This window comes from Vanacampus margaritifer, chromosome 2 (assembly GCF_051991255.1).
Source record: "Vanacampus margaritifer isolate UIUO_Vmar chromosome 2, RoL_Vmar_1.0, whole genome shotgun sequence".
NCBI lineage: Eukaryota > Metazoa > Chordata > Actinopteri > Syngnathiformes > Syngnathidae > Vanacampus > Vanacampus margaritifer.
In genome coordinates this window covers 10190932-10201033 of record NC_135433.1, presented here as the reverse complement: position 1 = coordinate 10201033, position 10102 = coordinate 10190932, and the positions used below count along the sequence as shown (strand labels likewise).

Here is a 10102-nt window from a genome sequence, read left to right as displayed (position 1 = left end):
AAGCAACAATATAAAACATCTTGAATCGTTTCAGTGTGAAGTGATGCAAGAAGTGAGTTCAGTTCCAGTTCAGTAATAGATATCATTACAGCAATTAAAACATCTGAATCAATGTGCCATTTCCCATCAAAATGATTTACGCCTTGGACTTTGGGGGATACATCTGATGCCTACAAGAATATCCCTCTCTATATCTTTTTTCCCCCCTCTTTGTACTAAGGCCAAAAAGAAAAGGCCATCATTTAACCATTGTAAGGAATATGTTTATTGTTGCATTTTTTTAAGACTTGAATTAAATATTAGAGATAACTTGGCTTCAGAACTTACTGTACTTCAAAGCAATAGTACATTCCTATAGTAATACTTGTTGAAATTTTCTCTGTGTTTGTACTCTTTTCCTTGGATTAAGCACCATCAGCACGCAGATGTGTGTACTTTTTCTCAAGCAATAGGACAATTAACATCACAAGATTTTTTGAGAATTGGCTTTCTGTGTTCTTGAAGAAAACAAGTCCACAAATAAAAGCTAATGTTCATTTTATGTATTTATTTTTATTTTTTTTAAAGGAGGCACATTGCTAGTTTCACATAGAGCTCTGGCTATTATGTCAACTCTTTAATGTGGTGAAATCAAAGAACAATTAAGGGTCATTGTGTAAATCTAACCAGCTTAAACTGACACAAAAACACAACATGTTATTGTCAAAGTGGAATTCAGCCCAAATTCCCTTTGCCTCAGAATAGAGAGCATGTGCTGGACAGAAAAGAACGGTAACCCCCCTCTTTGTTGTTTCGTCACTCCTGGTTGGAATCTTGGCATGAGCTGCCATGTGCAGACCTGTCCGAATCAGCAATGAGAAAAAGCGAGAATGCATTTAATAACAAGTGTTCTTACATCACACCATGTATCAATCTTGAGAGCAGAAGCAAACATTTGGTTTGACATCAATACTGTAGATGAATATGAGGTGAGAGATTAATAGTTTTGTTTTTACTGTATTTAAATCTGGATCTGGATAGCCATAGCAACCACTTTCTTAGAGTAAAAATATTGAAACGTGTGTATTTGATTGCACAGGTGATTCCGTGTTCTGACTCTCTTCATATTTTAGTTTTGCCTGTGAAGAGTACACATAAATATAGCCAACATGAAAACCAAACCATCATTCAGCATGTCTTGAAGAAGAAGATTTTTTGATTTTGATTTTGAAAAAATACATTTATTTGAAGAAGAAAAAGAAGAAGATTTTGATTTTGATTTTGAAAAAATACATTTATTTGCCGCTCTTATTTACATCCTTTTCCTAACACACAGCTCGGCAAGAGCAATTCAATTAATAGATAGAAAAATAAAAAAGTTTTTACATCAAAACATCACTAAAACATAGCGCCTCCTCATTCATGTCGCACAGTGCCCCGTTAACAGTCCACATCTCACAAAACCTATCCAAATCTCCTGCTCTCTTCTAAAAACTAAAATCAATAAAGAGTCTGGACTTTATCAACTTTTTACACAGAACTGTGGGATCGACTTCTGCCCCATCGTCAACTTTCCTTTTTCGGGACAACCACACACCCATCTTGGCCTGGCTCAAAACAAAGTTTAAAACCCGGCTTTCCCTCTTGATCTGGCCCTTGTGGTTAAAACCATAAATAAAAGAGTGCTTGTGAAAAGCTACTTTACATTGAGTAAAAACCCTATCAACCAAATCAAAAACAGATCTCAAACGCTCGCACTGATAGAAACAGTGAAATACTGTTTCCCTGTGTCCACAGAAGGGGCAGGTATCCGCAACGGCTGGATTTATCGCGGATATATAGGAGTTCACGGCCTCGATGCCGTGGAGCAGAGGTGGGCATCGAGGGCCGCAGTCCTGCAGGTTTTGCGTGTTGCCCTTCTCCAACACAGCTGATATATGATCAGCTCATCAGCAAGCTCTGCATAAGCCTGATAACGATCCTGTTGATTGGAATCAGCTTGTGTTGGAAGTGAGAAACCTACAAAACCTGCAGGACTCCGGCCCTCGAGGACCGAGATTGCCCACCTCTGCCGTGGAGGATCCGCCACTGAACATCGCCGTGTTTTTTGACCACTGGGGCCTTGTATAAAGTGCCCCAAGCTGGCTTCAGTTTATCGTCTATTACTTTCCTCCATGGAGTGTCCAAGCGTCCGTCAAGTTTGTTTCTGTGTAAGGTCTTAACCATTTTTCGATAGAATAGTTTTCCGGGCGCGGCTCCCAAAGAAACTGCTGGAATGTTCTCCAGCAGGGGGCCGCCGCAGTCACCCAAGTCTGGGAGCAGGCCGATGTGGGGGAAGCCGTCCTCTGGGTTCGGAATTAGGGAAACACTGCCATACAGACTGAGGAGGGAGCGCTCATGTCCAGCCAGTCTACTTTTCCAGTGGTTCGGCAGCTGTGTAACGACCCTCACGGAATGTAGCCCCAGAATGGAGGCCAGCGGAGCGGCGTCCTCGAGACTGGGACCGGTCAGCTCCACCACTTTGCCAAGCGTCGCAGAGTCGCTCCCCCCCCAGCTAGGGTAGTCCAGCAGGGTTCCCTGCAGGACAGGTTCTTGCATGAGCCAGTACAGTGAGTCGGCCTGCTCCGCCCGCTGTTTTTTCAGGAAGTTCCAGACTTTAAATAGGGCCTTAGCGATATTTACGTTTGTGATTGACTCGTTTAGTGTTTGTTTCAAAACATGGAAGAAAATGGGCAAAAATGTTTATCCGTTTTTCTTCATAGGTACAAGCTAGCGTCCACGAATGTTTTGTTTTGCTTAAAACTCGAGGGCAATTTATCTTTTTTCGTGGAGAACTTAGACAATTGGAAAGAATAAACATTTGAGGGGATAAAATCAGAGGTGGTGAAAAAAGGGTTTCATTTTTAATTTTGTGGGCAATGAGTTTTCAAGCAAAAACATCGTGTTACTGTTTTTGTGTGTGCGTGTATGTTTGGTGTTGCCATTGTTTATTGAATATTTGTCTACTTGTGCTTTACTGTCGTGTTTTACAGTTGTGCTTGAAAGTTTACACAAACTTATAAGCGCACTGTATGATGACACAAAAGCGGAATAAAATGCAAAATACTGTGGCAATTTTTTAAAATCTTTTTGGAGGTTGAAGTTGACATTAGTAGAGAAATGCGTGTGAATTTTGGTGACGATTAATAGCATCATAAGCATTCATAAGGGTATGTAAAACTTCAAGCACAACTGCATCTCAAGCAAAGGTTGACAGTTTGGTTATTGAATGCCAGACGATAATTATTTGCTCCTAAAAGTTGCCTTGCCCCTGAACAATTTGTCCCCGCCACCCTCATATCTGAGATGATGGCTACGCCCCTCAACACAAGATGCAAACCACTCACTCGCAAAAAGAATGGGAAGGTCAGGTTACAATCATTTTATCTGCCAATTTAATGATAAATGATACAACTAAAATGATCCTTCATCATGCAGCAACATAATGACCCATTAAATCACACTGCAAAAACAACAAGTAATTCATCCGTTACAAGAAATCAAGGGGATTCTGGCCGATTGCCACTTAAACCCTAATACATGCTGAAGTAGATAGTGAAGGGAGTAGATTAAATTTTGCCTTTGAGAAGCAATTAAGGGTTATTTTATCCTAAAACTTCATCACAAACCACAACTGTAAGAAGCTGAAGAGAAAGCCAGGAATAATATCACAAAAGAAGAATGCAAATGTTTTGATGGGTCACTCGGTCACAGGCTAAGCAAAGGATTTGATACCAAACATAAAATATTAAAAATTATAATAATAATACACTCTTACTCACTTTATTCTATTTTAATTCCATCTGTTCCACTGCTTTTGCTCACCAAAAAAATGTTCCAAATAGTGTATAATAGTGAGTAAATTGTGATTGATGTACAAGTAAATGACAAAAACCCAAATGTTTTCATTGTATTGACCTTTTGCACGTGACGTCACAGCCCTCATGGGAACGTCCCCTCCGGGACGCTGGACGGCAAAAGAGCCACTTGCCTGTATTGTAACCATTGAATCTCCTACAGCGTAAAGTCGTTTATCTAATCGATTATCTTATAAAATTGTCATATCTTGCTTTGCAGTCAGTTGTACAGACAGACAAAGGAGTAAACCAAATGTTGCTTTTTATCGCATACCTACTAGAAGACTAACGACGTCGATTGATAACAGCAATCAACAGAAAGGACTGGCAGCCCACAAAGTATTCACGGATTTGTAGCGATCATTTTTTGTGAGGTTAGTAGATAAATGTAATTAGTAGATAAATGTTCATACATTTTACTAGTAAACGTACACGCTAACAAAGATTTTAACAGGTGTTGAATTGCGTGTTTCAAATCACATTAACGAGCCAGATAGTTAGCGTCCACTCCAACTGCACGAACATACAAGCTTAGTTTTAAAATGCACCTTCTTCAAAACTATGAAGTGCATTTGACTGTTTAATAATGGGGGATTTTGTCTTTGTGCTTGGAGGTTTTCATATTCATGAAATTACTGCATAGCTTGCCACTACGATAGTCATTTGTTCCACGCTAGTAAACATAGTAACATAACATCATCACAGCGTTTCAATATAGAACGGACGATGTAAAAATAAGTCAGTTGGCATGATAAACAAGTTTTACTTTTCTCGTCCCAGAGACTCAGCCAGCGACAAGCTTTTGAATCAGCCCCGGTGTAAGGAGAAGAGGTCGGCGATTTGATTAACTTGGTAAAAACAGCAGGCAACAGAAGGTAAGGACTGTTTTCAAACTAGCGATCGCCAACTTAAGTAAATATCGCACTCTATGAGTCCCGATTAAAAGTGCAACTTCGACTGACAGGCGATCTTCGGTTGAAGTAATAGATTCCATCTCTCTATGGGCAATAACAACTTTTAATTTGTAAAATAACAGTCACTAAGTGGCTCCAGGTCACGTCCACTTCGATTCAACAATCATTTCCTTCCACCGTCCGTCATAGGGCAGTCACGTGATCACGTGACGTCGGTGCAAATGGTCAATAGCAAAAATAAAGGTTTTTGTACTTTTGGAGGAGAGTGTAGTTATGCACTGCAAAAACTGCTCTTAAATGGATGAATCAATGAAACGAGGAATTTATACTTAATTGAAGCCACTTTAAGTGACAATAGAATAGGAAATTTCATTTGACTTGGCATGATTTCTGAAAACAAATGGAGTGCACTTACAGTATAGCTCTTTTATTTACACCAAGTAAACATGCAGTAGCCTCAAAAACACTCACTAATGACAACAAAATAGTGAACCTATACACTCACATAGAATTGGGAGCTTTTCTTTCTTTGTTTTAAACGATACTGGTTCAGTAATAAAACCCTTAGTAACAAGTTATTATATATATTTTTTAAGTGAAACAAATGCTTAAAGCAAGTGAAATGTGCTTATACACAAATTGCTTGGTAAGAATTTTTTTTATGGCAGACCAAGTACAAGAACATTTTAATTTGCGATATTTTATCTTGGTTAATTTGTATTTTTGCAGTGTCTGACAGCATAAATATACTTTGGGGCCCACTAGATGGTGATCGTGGCCCGGCCCAATGGTTAAGGATCACCGTTCTCGAGGGATGAACACTGATCTGTATATAACTGGATAGCTGATAGGCCAAGATTTTTGAAGCCGCGAGGCCGCCACATTACCACTCCCAAAAAACGTTTCTCAGCATACGATCCTATACATTTACAGTATTGAAATTTGACATTTGAGATCGTACTTGATGATTTATGATGTTTTAAATGTGTTAAACATAAACAAGAGGACTTCCGACATTTTATAACTTGCCTTAGGCCCCGTCCACACGAAAGCCAGTTTCCTCACAAGTTTCTTACTGTTCAGGCCGTTTGTCCACACGATGGCACAATTTCGGAGCTTGAAACCGATCAGTTTTGAAACCGGGCTCCAGAGTGGAAAAATTTCAAAACGCGTCTCGTACGCATCCGACTGGACACCGTATGCAGGATACTCCTCGAGCGATGATGTAATGGTCGCAGCTCGATGACGACGCATTGTCGCAGATTGATGACGTATGCGCCAATTCTCGCGTGACTGCGCGCGAACCGTCAGTCTGTCAACAACAAAGGCGGATAGCCGTGTTGTAGTTGTTTTGCGCAGCCTCCTCAGCTTGCTTATGCTTTTGCAGCAAAATATTTTGCTTCTTTATTCCCACGTTCAACCAGCGGTGTTGTACTTGAATCACCCGCCATTGTCACTTCTCTTGTGTTTGTCTTTTTCATGTTGTTTTGATACATGCAAAGCCATGTTTGTTCTCTAGATTGCAATAAAGTAAAAAAAAAAAAAAGTGCCCGTCTTCTTTGCCGATTCTTGCTACAGCGCCACTCCAGACTTTTGGACACACGCAAGTCTTGAAATCCTTCTGTGTGTACGAGATTTGTTTAAGAAGGGGTGGCCAAGTTCGGTCCTCCAGAGCCACTATCCAGCCTGTTTTCCATGTTTTTCTCCAGTAACACAACTGATTCATGAACAAGATCGTTATCAGGCTTCTGCAAAGCTTGATGATAAACTGATCATAAGCTGCGCTGAGGGAGGGAGACATGGAAAACAGGCTGGATAGGGGCTATCGAGGACCGAACTTGGCCACCCCTTGAGGAACGAAGCCGGCTTTGCTTCCGTCTGGACGGGGCTTGAAATACATGTATGAATTATATGCTTAATGATGTTTACAGGAGGAAGCTTGAATATTTTTTCTTATAGAATTATAATTATTCAACAAAAGATGACTCTGCCAAATCTAACATTGCGGTCTAAAGAACTGAGCGATAAAAGAAAAAGGAGGTGTTGAAAGCAGCACATGTCACAAAGATGGGGCTTTAGGACCCAGATGCAGGAAGGCAGAGCAAGGAGGCAGAGGTGCAGTCCAAAAAGAGGTTTTAATATCTAATCAAAAAAACTAACTTCAAAATACAAAATAAACTGAACTAACAAAACATGAAGCTAAACATGACAAAACAACTAAGGCGAGACTAACAACATGACATGGATCCTGATCAGGCGAAGAGGTCAGCGTGACGTGGCGAAAGACTTACGACAGTTGCAACAGCAAAAATGAACCGACACAGACAGGGGGGAGACAACCGACTAAATACACCAACACTAATGACATGACAAGACACACCTGGCTGAGGGCACTGATTGGATGACACATGAGGGTAATGGGGAAAGGTGGACACAATCAGGGTTGACACAGACACCACACGAGGAAGGGCAAGTGACCAGAAACGAGAGGAGTCAGACTTTTCACAATAAAACAGGAAATGACAAGACAAGGGGAAAACACAAGGAAAACATGACAGGGAGTAAACAAGACTGAAAATAAACATGACAGCACATACCGTCTACTTGTTAAAAAAATAGTGACCACCCCGACCACAGGCCCTATACTAAGAGGCTATGAGCGGTATATGTTTAATCTGTACGTATACGTATAGTTAAAGTATACAGTCGTCTGCTCGGGAGATGGGAGGGGTAAAATGGCCGCCCTGTGGCTGCAACGGCTTGCACGGGCGTGTATGGGCTATCGGCTATCCAGTAATTTAATACAGATCAGTGGGGATGAGCCACACAACGAAGCATGTAAATTCTGTAAAGTGTGCCAAATCTTCACTTCATCTGACAAACATCTTATTTTGTTGTTACAATCTACTCTTTTTTTTTGGTGCTCTATAATAAAATGGGTGATTGAGTTCTTATGAGTAACAAGGAAGAAACAAGACATATTGTTTAGGATCAGTAGCATGTGTAAAACCCATACACTTACACACCGCCCTCCTGATAGTCACACACTGCTGCGGGATGACATTTCACTCATAAAGCATGCGTTATCGAAGGTCAGCCAATGTGGTTGTGTAGAAACATACCCAAGCGCATCCCACAATTGTTCATTTGGGTTAAGGTCAGGCTGCTTGGCAGGCCACGCTATTCGAGGTAATCTCTATGAAAAACACCACCCTGTGTGCACGAGTGTCATTTTGGTGGATGGAATTGATTTGGCCTCCGATTGTTTTGAAGTCTTTCATTAATGGCAAGGCTGTTTTTCCAGTGATGAGCATGACGCTGGCCTGGCACCGTCACACTACACCCATGGCTGCTCATCTGTTAACTTCTTGGCTTACCAAAATCACAAGTACTGTATAACTATAAGTTGTTTTGCATTCTTTACTACAAAAGGGAAATGATGACTTTCTAATGGTGTAACATTGATATATTTTATAATATATAATAATCTAATAAAATGAGTTTCCTAATGTTTTCTTTCATCAACCGAATTGCTTGATCATTGACTCATGAACCTCTTTTTTTTTTTTGGTGCAATATTACATTCGTCACATTTCTTACAGCTGCAGATGTGGAAGGTAATGTATTTGCATTAAGCCTCCAAAGTGATGAAGATGGATTGTTGTTCAGCCTCTGAATCATTTAGTGTTCGTAGAGTTGCAGCCGGTGCATAAAAGAAAAATGTGGGCCAGGCATCTTTGCAGTCTGAGCTCTTTATGCATCTGTGCCTCAGTAACATGCTCCACTGCTCCACTTTCCGCCCTTGTCTGGAGCCCCTTCTCAACCCCTTCACCCACCCCCAGCCCCAGTCTCATACACAAAACCACAACAAGACAACGTTATCCTAGGACCTGGTTTCTGCTTATTTTACTCAAGCCAATCCCTAGTTTTAAATATTGATGAATGTCATCATGTAGAGTTAAAAAAGAAAGAAAGAAGAATTATCATTGTAATTTATTTCGACACTGTTTCCTGTACAAATGCTTGCTTGTTTATTCCGTATCCTGTGACTGATACTCACCGTCATTTATTCTCTGCATCTTGGTTATTCTTCACATATGGCACCTCTTCCTCCTTCTGCCTGTGTTCAATGATAAAAAAATATTCATACTCAACATTAACAGCATTGCACTCTTTTACAATAAGCGGATAAAGTTTCACATTCTATAGTGAATGCATTGCTCGAAAAAGTTCATTTGATCCGTAGTGCTGTTGCAATGTGACACTTTGCGTAAGTGGTTGAGTGATGTAAGCTGATAAGGTTGCACTTTTGAGTCTATTTTAGCACATTGATTGATTAGACCCCATTGTTATTGAACATGGTGCAACTTGATCCTCACATTATTGCTCATAATAAATCCTAAAACAATTACAGTTAATTGAAATAATTGTTGTGGAAGCCTGCAAAATTTTAACTCACTCAAGGCGGTGATGGTACATAACGGAGAATACATTACAGAGACTCTCATCATATGAAAAACTGTCAAGTGTTCATACATAGATATCAGACAAGCAGGTGTACCACCAGGGATTTGAGCTCCTCCAAAAATAATTTAAACTTTTGGCCCCACTACTTCAATACTGCAAATTGAAAATACGATTTTCCAAGGCCCCTGTCAGTCATGTGCTCTTGCACACTTTTCTCCCCCTTTGGTGCTTCTGCAAACAACCATAATAGTCACAATATCAATATTAGCCATTTTTGTATCCATACTGTATTATAAAGAAGTGATGCTTCAAAATATCAATATTTTGCCCCAGAGAGGATTTTCTCCAGAAAATTACTAATAAGCTACTACTTACGGATTGATTTTACTGGAAAATCGATGCCGCAGGATGAGCCCAATGGTGGTAAGGACCATCATTGTGGTGCACATGATCCTTTTCCTAGGATCACCTGGTGGTTAGAGCAGCCAGACCTCCGCTCCCATTGAAAGCCTCGAATTGAAAAGGCAAATGTTTGTGGTGTATCAATCGGACTATTCCTGTCTTCCTCTTGGCTGTGACTCTCGATCGTGAAGATTAGCTCAGAGGATTAGCTGGGATCAAGGAGGGGTTAGATCTGGCTGGCAGGAATAGGAGGCAAACAGAGCCTGCTGTGGGGTTCTGTTCCAAAAACAACCATCATGAGATCCATCATCTGATTGTCAGCACAGCAAACCTAATCCACCTGGATAATGCAAGTCATTTTTTTTCACAGGGCGAAAACATGATCTGATGCTTCACATTTGCAGCATGACAGCAGAGTTTACAATACATTTACTTCATGCATTA

The 10102-nt window shown here is 40.4% G+C and overlaps 1 long non-coding RNA gene across 1 annotated transcript; it reads right to left on the bottom strand.

Moving 5' to 3' along the window:
• Positions 1 to 527: 527 nt before the first annotated feature.
• Positions 528 to 9822, bottom strand: LOC144042708 (uncharacterized). The gene is made up of 3 exons (XR_013290963.1): positions 9632 to 9822; positions 8850 to 8909; positions 528 to 838 (listed from the first exon to the last, which is right to left on the bottom strand). It is a non-coding gene; the product is annotated as an uncharacterized LOC144042708 (long non-coding RNA).
• Positions 9823 to 10102: the final 280 nt, after the last annotated feature.